At 45.2% G+C, this 13,972-nt stretch overlaps 1 protein-coding gene across 2 annotated transcripts in view; it reads left to right on the top strand.

Annotated features, from left to right (window-relative positions):
• Positions 1-13,972, top strand: part of LOC135917192 (FMRFamide receptor-like) — a 982,442-nt gene that overhangs the window by 570,088 nt on the left and 398,382 nt on the right. For both annotated transcript variants that reach the window (XM_070536295.1, XM_070536294.1), the window contains one exon: positions 599-693. The gene's annotated coding sequence lies outside the window, so the exon portion shown is untranslated. The remainder of the gene's footprint in view (positions 1-598; positions 694-13,972) is intronic.

Below are 13,972 nucleotides of genomic sequence, written 5' to 3'. Positions count from 1 at the left end.
GATGGGTGTGTAATAGAGACAATATACACCGTCACGCAATCTAGTCGCCCTGTAAAGAAAGAAATGTAAACGCTCTAAAATTAACTGCACACAAGAAGTATGTCACTTTGGCGGAAGCACAGCCATTATACATTTTTCAATTTCCTCTTGCAGCTTTTCGAATGTTGGCTGCTCTACATGAAATTGGTCAAGCGCGTTTCATTCCTTGATTACTTGAGAGAAAAGCTGAACCTTAGTGTTATTACAGACATATTCCTTGTACACTGAGTGATGCTTTCGGTTCACTTTCCTACTTTTTACTTTACTCTAACAAAAACTACGGTGTTAGGCTTGAAGTGACCACTCAGCAATTGATCAATAATCAATAAAATAAATAAACAAATAAAAGCTTGTGGCGCAACCGACCTTTTATATAACGAGGGCTTGCCTTTCAGCTCTTCCGAAGGTGTTACTCACTCTCGTTTGAGGTGTTTTTGATTATAGGCATTCTTTGGATAGAGGTTATGAGCGATTTATCCTTGTGGAATACGCACCCTATTCGAGTCAGCATGTTGTTATATTTTCACGTAAACAATGACTATTTTCTCTCTTTGCACAGGCACTTCGGGCTCGTCGCGGTGCCGCCGACGCATCATGGACTCTAACTTGCTAAGAGCTTCAGCCTTAGCAGAACGCTGAGCATCTTTGAAACAGGTGGGTTGCTCATGAGGACATTCAGCTGTGTAGCAGTGTTAGCTTGTTTAAACTGGCTCAAATATCTGCATTTGCGTGGGTCCGTGTGGGACGGAACACTGTGTCGCAGTCTCAGAAGCAAGGATACCGAGCCGTGAACCTCAAACTTGGAGCAATGATAAGGCATAATTAACAATAAAAAGATTTTCTTGCTGTTAATGAAAAACATGACGGGATGCAAATGAATGAGCGCGCAGCGCATCCACTTTGTGCCATTGTGGCGCAATTTTAACCATTTAATAAAGTAAACACAGTGGTACACCGCAGATTCTGCCACGCCAGATTTACGTTGAGATTTATGTCCTGCATTAGCTGGAGCATCTGCTTCGGCGATGTCTGATGCGTCACTTTTTATTGGACAGACACGCATACCTCATTGGCTAGTGTAGTTATTTCATGTAAGACATACTTTAGGTGTTGATGTGAATGGCGTTTAGAAAACGTGACATTCTGTGACACTAAACGATAATTCGTCAAGGTCAATGCATTTGAAATAGGTTTAGAAGTGGAAATGGCTTGATCTGTTTCGTGACTCAACAGCGCTCGAACTATTCTGAAACTAGGTTGACATATTTGCTCCTAAAACAGCCATTTACTCCTGCTGGCGCTCATCTAGAGCGGAACGAAAGGCGCACAAAGTGCCGGCCGTACAAAAGGTACAGCTGTAGCGCGGGGCTCGGCAATAGAAAAAGCAAAGTTCTGGTGTTGAGGTCATTCGAACAGGTGAGCTAATTATTGCCGCGAACCCCTATACTCGTGTTCCGAACTCCATAAAGTGTCGTAGTGCTTGAGTGTCGCCATTGTTTTAATGCGAAAGCATTGTACGACCAATTACGCGAAAATCCGCCGTTGTAGTCGACGGCCCGGCAGAATGATGGTAACCAAAATGGCCGACGGCAATGAGTGAAACCGCATAAAAAATACTCGAATTGACGTCAAACTTGTGAAGGAGATTTCTGTAAGCAAAGTAAGTAAGGGCCGTCGAAAAGAAATATAAATTTTGCTCTGAGTTGGAATGGAACGCAGGCCTCCGGCGTGCTAGACGAGCGCGCTTCCCCGACGACACGGAGTCTCCACCGTCCTGGTTCACTAATGGTATCTTCGGCTGGTCCTTTCTGAGCGCTCCTCGCGAGCGGCGTTGTCTTCGACTGGCTGAAAGAGTGTGCGCGCCTTGCGTTCAGCTCGTTCTTCTTGATCGCTTTGCTCCATCGTCGAGCGCTCTGAGGCGATCCGAGCGCTGCCGTCAGAGCAGTCGAAGAGACTGAAGCGTTTCCCACAACGTAATCACAGCACAGCGTCACTGATGTTGTCGATGGTCCACCGTAACCTAGGCAACCTAGGCTACTGCATGCTGGCGTCTCGACCAACACTCGTCTCACGGCGCGACCGACGGTTTTCCCGACAGCGCCGGGCGCTTTGGATTGGTGAAACATCGGACGTTGGCAGTAGTCACGTGGTTTCGCATCTGCCATTTTCTCCTCCGAGAGCGAGCCACACGTTCCGCTTGCGCGCTTGACCTCCGAGTTCGCAGAACGCCAGATCTGCCCGTCTCTGCTTCGTAGTATATAGGCGACCAGTCGAAGGTACTATAAATATTGGCCTAGTGGGTGCGTCATTGGGCCCGTGAGGATGCAGTGAATGAGTAAGCTGCGAAATGCGACCCCTCGTCTTGTGTTAGCAGCAAAATGCTATAGCCACAATGGTAGGTGAATAAATTGAACATCAATTTTGTTGTCCACATATTTCTTTTTGGCTGGTTATGTAAGTATAACTTGGAATAACTTTGTCATTGCAAAAAAGCAGTTCATTGTCCTTTATTGAATAAACCGCCTATTGTGTATAGTTGAAATCCAGAAATTTCTTTTAAAATCGCAGGGTGATGTGTTCTTGCAAGTAGCATGGTATTTCATTACTTTAAAGGTAGTAATCACAGTGGATACCGTAATATGGTTTTACAACGCCATATATGTGATCAGAAACTTATTAGGCGCTGTCATTAGAAACATGTACGGCATAATTTTTCTGCACCCTCGATCGCTGTGAACGTGCAAGAACTGTTATTACTTAAAAGATTCAAAGATTCACAGGAAGGGATGCAACTGGCTTACTTCACTGCACATTTTTATTTACTTTTCTTTAACGTGTCGTCTCCTACTGCTTTATCTCCATAAGATCACACTGTTTGCCTGCTTTTCGCATTGTTGCTCTTGTTTTACATGGCGGTGCAGGAAGGTACGTTGTCAGTGTGCCACTATAGCAGGTGAATAAATTACTTAATCGAATAACTGTAGAGTTAATTACCGTTCGAAGCAACTGTTAATACAGGTGCAGCGAGGGTACAAAGTCTGCAACATGTCCAATGTCTATTGGTTTTTGTGTAGGAAAAAAATTCTCCCGAGAGGAGATGCAAGTTAGCGTGCATGGAAATTTCGAAAACAAATTAACAACGCTTTTTATTCAAGCCACGGAGTTAATGCTGTCGTATAAAATTCATTACGATTGTTCTTCACGAAGAAGACAATAAAACTGGCTTTTTTTCTTGTTGGCATCAGGAGTGCTCACGCCTGGTCACTTCAGCCTCCACGTTTGCTCTGTGAAATTTATTAAGTAATTGAGGTAAGATAACCTTTCAAGATGCATCGGGAAATTCACGCTTGAGAACCGGCGAGAAATTGCGACTGAACGGTACCGCGTTCAGCACAACGTTGAAACATCGGATACTTTGCTGTCTTGTCATTTGACCTTGCCGAGGTTGAAATTATGTAAGCTGCTCCGTACGTGCGATTTTTGTATGCTACTCAACAAAGGAAAATTGTGACGACTCCAAAAGGCCATGTTGTCTCGTGGGAATCGAACACCTCGCAGTATTAACAACTTGCAAAGCTGTAGGAAGCAAATGTGAAAAGCCACTTGATTTGCTGCGTAGCGGGTCAAAGAACGCATAGTAATGGGAGAATGGAATCTGCGGTACAATTTTTTTATTCTCTCTTTGCGTACGTACCGACTTCGACAATGCACATCTCCGCGCAATGCACTTGTTGAGCGAGACGTCATTTCCCAAAACAAACCGGCAAAATAGCTCTCCGCGCAATCTTCACGGAAAATCGCAGCGACGGTACGACTGTGCGACCAACCGGTTGACCGGAGCCGAAAATCGGGGGGTCGGCACTGCGACTGCGATTTTCGTCGCAAACGACTGAAATCGTACTTCCAGTGCGATGAAAATCTTATCATACGAAACAAGCTTGAGGCCGTACCTGTATGCGAACTCTTGGGATCGTTCCCCGCGCGCGGCAAGTTGTTTTCTCATCCACTTTCATTTCCACAAATTTATCATTTCTTTATTTGATTTATTTAGCACAAGTAATTTCCCTTACGTTGTCCTTGGCGCCAGCGTTTTGTTGGCTTCTTATGATGTGATTAATAAAAATCTGGCCCCTCGGTTAACCCCATTTCTTCTCGTTCAAAGGCATCTTGCGTCTCTGCATCTCAGTGAGACCCCTAAATCCTTTGAGGTAGCGTAACTCAACAGCGATAACTGAAATTGATGGTTGATTGTGTTTTGCACTTCGCAGAGAAATGAAAAAGGAATTCGGTCGCGTAGATACAGTATAGCAGATTGAGCATCACGTTGCCAGCTTGCATGCCTGCTGGAGGAATGCTGGCTTTACACAGGAAGGCAAGACTAACAAACATTTTGGCACAGTGTATAAAGCCAGAAGATTCAACGGGCTGAATTTTTTTGTCCTAACCATACAAAGTTTCGTTTCGTTGCGTTTATTATACCCCTCAGGGCCAAGGGCATTACAGAGGGGGAGTGGTAAATACAAAAAGAGGACAAAGACAGTTGGTTACATGAGCGTTTAAATGGCACCTGTATATACAATATTAGCTAAGGCTTCATGGAACTGTTCATAATTAATAAGGCCTACAACTTCGGCGGGAAGATGGTTCCAGTCACGCGAGGTTCGCGGCAGGAATGATTGTGAAAAACTTTTAGTGTTGCATGACAAAAAATCCCCTCTTTGTACTGATGATCAATGCGACGGGATACATAAATTGGATGGGGATGAGGTGATCTCGTAGAGTATGGTGATGGTACAACTTGTGGAAGAGGGCAATACGAGACACTTTTCTGCGAGATGCCAGCGATGGGAGGCAAAGATTAGATTTCATGTTAGTTATACTCGCTGTGCGGTTGTAGTTAGCAAGAATAAAACGTACAGAGTTATTTTGAACCATCTCGAGGTCAGTGATTAGGTTTTCATGAGCAGGGTCCCATACCGGAGTCGCGTATTCGAGTTTGGGTCGTATTAATGTTTTATATAACAGAAGTTTCAAATTAGTAGGTACGCTGAAAAAGTTGCGACGTAGGTAGCCAAGCATGCGATTAGCGTTTTTGATTATGTTTTCAGTATGAAGAGACCAGTTTAGGTTAGAAGTGATGTAAACACCAAGATATTTATATGAAGAAACTGATTCCAACGACATGTTGTTAATGTAGTATGATGGTATTGTAGATGTTTTCCGAGAAACACGCATGACTTTGCATTTGTTAATATTGAGCTCCATTAACCATTCATTGCACCAGGTTCCTATCGTGGTAAGGTCTGACTGAAGTAATTCAATATCGTTAGCATTGGTAATTTCTCTGAAGATGACGCAATCATCAGCGAATAGATGGATATGGGAGTTGATAAGCGAGGGAAGATCATTAATGTAAATTAGGAACAGTAGGGGTCCAAGGACGGAACCCTGTGGAACACCTGAACGGACCTCTGTAAAATCGGGGTTAATGTCGTTAGCACAAACAAATTGCGAGCGGTTGAGCAGAAAACATTCAATCCATTTCAAAAGGTTACCGTCTATGTTAAGTTCATTTAGTTTATGAAGTAATAGTTTGTGACACACCTTGTCGAATGCTTTTGAAAAATCCAAGGATGTACAATCAGCTAGTGATGATTTGTCAAGAATATGGTGTAGTGCATGTGTAAATGATATTAATTGGGTTTCACAGGAGTAAGGTTTCCGAAAACGGTGCTGTGCTGACGTAAAAATTGAGTTCAATTCAAGGAAATTAACCAGGTTAGTAAAAATAATATGCACGAGCATTTTACAGCGTGTACTGGTGAGAGAAATGGGACGATAATTATTAGGGGATGCTTTGCTGCCGGATTTATACACTGGAATCACTTTGCCTATTTTCAACTCACTAGGTAGCGTACAATGGTCAAGGGATTGCTTGAAAAGTTTGGATAGTATGATGGAAGAATAATATGAAGTGTTTTTTAAGAATTTCGAGTTAATACAGTCGTATCCGGGAGCAGAATGAATGCTTAGTCCATCAATAAGCTTAACGACACCGGATGGAGCAACAATTATGGAGGGCATGGTAACATAGTTACGGTGCTGTGTACTTGGCATATGTGTGCTGGATGTGGCTGTAAAATTTTCTGAAAATGTATGGTTTAGTATGGTGGCAGAAAGGTCGGAGGGGATTGGAACACCGGAAGAGTCTGTTAAGGCAAGGCTGTTGTCAGTCGAAGGAATAATTGCACGCCAAAATTTTTTAACATTAGTAGTAAGTATTGAAGGGAGAACCTGCGAATCGAAGTGCTTTTTGGCGTTTTTGAGCGCTTGCACATATGTGTTTGGCGCCGCAGTATACGATGCCCAGCGATTGTTACAGGCAATGCAAGCCAGCCAAGGTATAGAAGTGAAGTGTGTTTTATTGGAATCGTAGAAGTACTTGAGGTAAGGGAAATGAAAGAGGACGAAAAAATAGCATGCTGCAAGTAGGGAGCGAGCCAACATATTCTAAATTAAGCGTGTGGTAACGCGGAAGTAGCTGACGCAACAAAAATGCTAAGTTCATTGGTAGGATACATGCCCAATATGCAGGAAACAAATTGCGTTGTTGAGAGCTAGTTCTGTGTTATGTTAGTTTCTTTCACGCAAAATGGGAAGGCTCGGCCCATTTCCTGCAGAACTCTCACATTGGAAGACTGCATATTACCAACCTACCGCGACCGGCACGTTTTAGTGCAAGAAAATGGGCCCAACCACTCAGAGAGAAACGCCACCGTGTACGCTGCCACGTGCGCAGCCGGCCGGCCTTTCCATATAAGGCGTATATGGAGCAGCTACCTATTCATACATCTCAAGGGCAATACTTAAATGGTTTCCTATTCTACGGTGCCAGACAGTCATTCCCCTGTTCCTAAGCTTTATTCTATCTCCTCCCGCTTTACAGCGTAGCTGCATATTGCTAGGGCATTTCCGTCGTCCGCGAATAACCGGCGAACTAGCTTGTTGACGCCCCTCGGCGCAACTGCGCGAACGCGCTCGTACATATCCCAGCTCTGATGCTACACCGGAACCAGCTATTACCATCTCCCGACGCGTGGAAGTTACTGAAAGACTTCGCTAAATCAAAGGGTATTCGTTCAACGAAGCAGTAGCGTCGCGGAAAGTCCGTTAGTGCGGAAGGAGCGCGCTCGCGCGTTCCTTCCGCAGCTGCCTCAGCTGCCGCTCATTGCTTAAAGGGACAATAAAGGTTACCAGAAAGTCTAGGTAAAGTGATAAAGCAATGCTCTAGAACGTCTAAGGCGTCACAATAATCGCGAACGTAGCTTTAGTAACAGAGAAATTGAGGTAAATGCACGACACAATTAGAGACCGGTACTAGACATTCGGTACTAGACATTCCGGTACTAGCCCGATGACGAAAGCACTCCTCATCATAATTTATGTCACTAGTACTCAGCTACTCGTATTAAAAAGATAATTTCATTAAATTATAATACGGAAGAAAATGCTGCTTGTCTACTTCTATTCGATTCTAGGAAAAAAATAACATTTTGACGTTACCCTTGAGTAGAATGGGTGATCGAAAGGTGTCGTTTTCGCTCGACTCGGCGCGCTCGACTTTGCGCCGCGCGCACTTTGGAATTTCAGTTGTTTCTTTATTGTGTCGTGCTGCGGTGGTCCTGCTGGCTCGCGAACCTTGCACTTGGAAAAAGCAGCGAGAATGCCACATCCATGTGATGTCGTGGCGATGCGCGAACGGTGCGCGGAACCTGGCCAAGGGCAATTGCAGCGGCGAATCCAACGTTACTTATCACTGTGTGCCAACGAGTGAACCTCTCCGTCGGAAGTGGTTGATTGCCCTACCTCTGCCACAGCGCGCTGGAAAAGAGCCGAAAAATCACGTAATGTGCTCGCTGCACTTTCGTCCAGATAATTACGAGTTCAACGCCGACTTACTGAAGTCGCTTGAAGTGCCTTTCAAAGTAGGCTGTCGTCGTAGTAGTACGCAGCGACGACGCTGGCAGCACGGGCCCCCAACAGCAGGTCACGTTCATCAGTGCTTAAATCGCTGAACTCGAGCCCAGCATCGCGAGCTGTGTCGTTTTCAGGGTCATCCATTGCAACGAGCCTCGAGGTTGGCGTCATAAAATAAAGAACCAGCTTATCGTCGCACGCTTTCCCTTCCGCCAGACCCCACAGTTCCGCTTTCGCGCCGGTGTCGGCTCTGTCTTGGCTCTGTTTGTGGCCGCGCGTTCGCGTTTTGTGCAGAAAAGCCGTAGCGCCGTCTGCGGGAGCCGTTTTACTCACCGACGGCGCAACGTCACTATGAGACCATGACGTGAATACTCCTCGATCGGAGGGCGGGTGATTTGAACCGCGCTAGAGGTACGCGGACGCTTTGGAACGCACTTTCTCTTAAAATAAGTCTCTTCTTCGCCCTAAACAAGCGTTTCGAGGTTTCTGGGATGGTATTTCAACACTCCACGTTGACGTAATATTAACCTTTAGTGTCCCTTTAAGGGGGTATGAGCCATTACCTGGAAAGAGGAAACTATCATCATCGTCGTCACCATACTAATCAACATCGTCATCAACTATCTTCATGAGCAATGGCTCGAGCATCGTCGTTTTCTTTCACAGCTGGCTTGTTTGCGCCCCTCGGTGTCACCACTGGAACGCGCTCATGCCGTTGCTCGCGTGTTCATCGTCTTCTTGCGCAGCTCGCTTCGTTACCGCTCATTATTCCAGCGTAGAATTTCGTCTCTCTTGTGAAGTGGTATTGGGGAGGCCACTTTAGCTTTTTTTTTATTTACGATTGTATAAACCATTGCTTAAGGGCGTATGAGCCATTCCTTGTCTTACGTGACGTATTCATCTGATAACAGACGCGATTCTAGAATGTGTGTGCATACCTATCATCACGACGACCACCGATCAGGACAATCAGTATGTTCGTACCTTTGTTCAAAATTCTATGCCACCTCTGTGTCACGTGCTAAACATCTTCGCTGGTCATCCACCTTCACAGAGTGAAAGAGTTCATGATTTTATTGTTTGTTCGTGCTGTACTGTTCCCTACTAAAACCTATACATATATTTTCGAACGTTTCTAATAGCGTGGTGTCATTGAGTGTCATTAATACAGCTTTGAGTGTCATTACTACTGACAGCGCGACTAAACAGTACTTGCAATAAAGTACTTGGGATACAGTACTTGCAATAAACCCGCGTCTCAACGAAGGAGGTATTTGCGACGACTGAGCAAGTGCTGCTCATGCGGAGTTCCGTCGTAGAGATGCAGACAGTAATGCCATATTGTGGCGAAGCGGCACAGCTGTTAGTGTTCACATGCATCAGCTCACCAGGGACACGGCGATGAAGGGGGATGAGAAGGGGCAGGGGCAGATCGGCAGGTATGAAGACGACGAGATGTATCATTTGAATGACTAGGTTTATTAGGTTGGCATTACTTTAAATTTACACTGTGCACATGTTACATAAAAACTGATGTCCTACCGGTCGTCGACGGTCTGCCTGACTGGCCGGATCTCCCGTGGAGAATGGCGCCCTGGGCTGCAGTCTCTCGGCACTTTTCGGAACTACTCAGATTCCTTCATTAAAATTAGTTTCTATAGCATGGAAAGTATCCGCGGACTGGCGGGAGGCGCAGGCTTATCCACTAATCGGCTACTCAGGCAAATCAGGCAAGCCGACAGAATCCAATAGGGGCCACAGTTTAACCGACAGGAAATGGTCCCGAAGCGCACACAACAAAATTGACCATGACTAATGAACCTTCGCCGACCCTCATACAGCCGAGCGCGAGACGACCGCGCGGAACGTGCGCGACTGTCAGGCACGGCGGGGCGCGAGCACCTGGCCGAGGAGGCGCCACACGAAGGCTCCACCGCATCGACGAGCGCACAACTTTCGCGGAAAGAAAAAAAGGGGCCAGCGGTGTACTTTGTTCCCGGCAACATCATTAACGAAGTCGGCCTTTAGGGTAGTAAAACTTTGCTGACGCGTGTAAAATGGTGATCAATTTCAGACTATGGTAGTGCCAAGCATGCTCGGCTCTCCTGATTGATTTATTGCACTTTTTTCTTTCCTTTGCCATTTTCAAAATAGGAAACGCACAGCGTTATATTGCCCCGGCGCTGACGGTAAAGCAAAGGTGTGCTAGTTAAAGAAAACATTCGAGAAACTCGTTTCCACAGTACGCATCGTAGTAACATCGTGGAGTGTGTGGATTGGGGAATCCAGTTAAACTTCGCGAGGGCTGACACTGTGGGAACCTTCGTCTATCATCAGTGCTCTATTGTCATGAATAATGCAATTTGCAACGCAGCCATGTCTGCCTCCTTATGTGCCATGGTCTAACGGACTTCCCGCGACGCTACTGTTTCGTTGAACGAATACCCTTTGATTTAACCAAGTCTTTCAGTGACTTCCACGCGTCGGGAGATGGTGATAGTTGGTTCCGGTGCAGCATCAGAGCTGGGATATATATTCAAGCACGTAAAAAGTATGAAGCATGCGTTTCCTATCAAGCAGTCGTAATTGGCAATGTGCGCGGGAGGAAGAGCAGCGTCAAATGAAATCAAATAAGCCTATGCCTAAAGTGTAAACAATAAAAATGCTGCCAAAAGAAATTTTAACCCCTGTAGAAAAAAACATGAAAAACAAACATGAGGCTAAATCAAAACAGACGGCAGCTAAAATGAATTTACTCGCTCCAACAGGATCCTGGTTTTTCTTACGCGCCGTGTATTTGCAATTTTAGATTAGACGGCGGCTGATGCTGTAACAAAAAAACTCGGCTTTCATGCTCCAATACCGCCGATGAATGGAATGCATGTTCTATTTACAGCTGGGCATCTATTGGCTTTGTTTCTCCTTTTTTCGCTGATATCTAATTGCTTCATTGGCTCGCAGACTGGAAGTGAAATAAATTTACAAAATACGATGGTCCAAATTCCACTGGGCTGGGATTGCTAAGGAGCACACGCCACAATACTAAACATGGTCTCGTTCCTGCATGCCTAAATCTCGGCCCTTTTTTCTCCCTTTTAGCGTGACCAAGACCTCCTTGTCTTGCCCGAACGTGATCTGACTTTGCAGACCCTTCATTTTTCTTTAAAAAACTTGGTGAGACAGAAGACGGGGAGGAAGTTGTACGGCCGACATAAGAGACGAACGTTCACTTAGAGCCCAGCTAGAAATCCATCGCGTGACTCGGAGACATCATGGCGCTGAGCAGACACGTTAGTGGCCGGTGTGGCTCGCTACGCGTGTCGCCCGCGGTTCGCCCACATTCATCGACCAAGGACGCATGTCTGTGTGTGTGCCTGTTCGTGCGTTGTCTGGCGAGGTGCTGTGTAAGTCTTGAATAATGCTCGCCTGACATGCGAATGTCTTATGCGGGAAGTGGCGCTGCCTCCCACCAAAAGAGCTCCGTTATTGCGTGTCCTGTCACCGCGCTGGACCCTCGACAATACCTGAAGTGCACTTTCGCTGTCAGGACCCTTCTGATTACCTTCGAATACCTGAATGTCAGGTATCATTAAGAATTGAAGGCGGCCGACTAATATTCAGCTCTCGTTGCCTAGTTTCTTCAACAACAGGGTTGCAGGTGCCAAGGCCATTTTATTCAATTTATTCATGATTGTACTGTAGTCGAAAAGACCAGCCAAAAAAGAAGAAGAAGAAAAGCCTTTTCGCTTACAATGATCCAGTCTAATTTCCCACGCAACACTTCTTTTAAGACACTTGCTTTGTTTCATTATCTTCCAAAGCTAGCCACGCAATATGCGCAAAAAAGGTAAGTCTCGTTTTTTAAAAGTATTATCGAACACAGTGTACGCGAAGGTGTTATATACGTTCATTTTCATGATTATTCATAATTTTTAATTGATCGTCACTCACTGTGGTAGAGGTGTATTTTCTAATATAAAGTATGTTTGATGTATTTGTGTATTACTGAATCTTTCTCAACATTCTGAGATCTAAAATCTACGCCCCTGTATCCTGCCATCATTTGTTTATTATGCAAGCAAACCTATTGTCGTATGGAACTATTATTTAATATTATTTAACCGCCATTTCAACCATTATGTGCATACACGTGCGCGGTACATCACTGATAATATTGTCTGTTATCTATCTATCTATCTATCTATCTATCTATCTATCTATCTATCTATCTATCTATCTATCTATCTATCTATCTATCTATCTATCTATCTATCTATCTATCTATCTATCTATCTATCTATCTATCTATCTATCTATCTATCTATCTATCTATCTATCTATCTATCTATCTATCTATCTATCCATCCATCCATCCATCTATCTATCTATCTATCTATCTATCTATCTATCTATCTATCTATCTATCTATCTATCTATCTATCTATCTATCTATCTATCTATCTATCTATCTATTATCTCGCCACCTGGGCCATGGCATAGTGAGTGGTTGAACGGGTAGCGCATAGGGCTGTTGCGCTGAGGCAACCAGGGTTCTAAAGAAAGACAGGGAGATCCAAGTGAGAGAAAGAAAGGGGATTAACTAGAGTTAAAACCTTCGGTTTGCTACCCTGCACTATGGGAAGAGAAAGGGGAAGTAAAGACGGAAAGAAGAACGGTGACAAAAATAAAGGCTTGAAAAAAAAATGAGAAGGGGCGGAATGGAATCATTATAGTCTTTCCAATAGGCCACTGCCACGTAAGAAGGTCAACAAAGCCTTCAACAACTTTCGGTGCGACGGCAGTTCATGATGACATTCCAAGAATGACTGGTCTGAAAGTGACCTGTCGTCAAGACGTGCCAACGCGGTCGCTAGTGACAGCCAGTGCGCGCTGTGTCGAGGACAGTGGCAAAGTACTTGTTCTATAGGCTCCTCACCGCCGCATTGACTGCAGGCCGTGCTCTCGGCCATACCGACTCGGAATACGAAAGATCGTGTAAAAGCGACACCAAGCCACAGTCGGCAAAGTACTGCTGTCTCGAGTCAAGAGAGTCCAGTTGGGGGTCGAAGTCGAAGGGATGGGTCCAGTAGGTGTAGACGTGTCTGCCTCAATCTTGGTGTGTTCCATAAAGTTCTGATGGCCTCACTTGTTATCACACGAATTTTCATTGCAGGGTCTGTTCTTGAGAACGGAATGGAGTCTTGCAAGCCCTCCTCAGGTGCAGATCGTGCTGCTGCGTCGGCATGTACTTTACCCATTATGCCACAGTCGCTTGGAATCCTCTGTAACCTGATGTCGGGTTCTTCCTCGACGAGGTGCAAAAAGAAATGGGCGTGGGCAGGACACGTAAAGAGGAGGGAAGATAACCGATGGTCATTAAGGGTTACGGACTGGATTCCAAGGGAAGGGAAGCATAGCAGGGGCGGCAGAAAGTTAGGTGGGCGGATGCGATTAAATCGTTTGCAGGGACAGCATGACTACAATTAGCACATGATCGGGGTATCTGAAGAAATATGGGAGAGGCCTTTGCCCTGCAGTGGGCGTAACCCGGCTGATCATGAGGATGATGATTATGATGTTACAAGAATGACCTATGTCCGTCTCGTTCGCCACGGCTCTACAGGACGTTGACCTTTCGGCCATCCATCAAACATCCCCGCAATGCACGCGCGCAATTCACTAGGCAGCACTTTACAGACATGATCTTTCAAGAAATCGGCCGAATTTGAAGAATCTCCAGCTAATAACTTCAAGAGGATACTTTCTTGTGAAAATTTAGGCACTTAAGGTACTTAGTCGTAAATTTTCTTCTTCGCTATCGCGGCATTCGGTCAAGGTTAAAGCGCCTCTATAACGCAGCAGGGAAGTTACGACTAAGTGCTGCAAAAAGCATATGTTATCCTAGGTTATCACGTAGGTGCTATCATGCAGGTAACATTGTTGAATTTCGGCCATT

Source organism: Dermacentor albipictus, chromosome 3 (assembly GCF_038994185.2).
Source record: "Dermacentor albipictus isolate Rhodes 1998 colony chromosome 3, USDA_Dalb.pri_finalv2, whole genome shotgun sequence".
Lineage (NCBI taxonomy): Eukaryota > Metazoa > Arthropoda > Arachnida > Ixodida > Ixodidae > Dermacentor > Dermacentor albipictus.
This window is presented reverse-complemented; position numbering and strand designations above follow the sequence as displayed.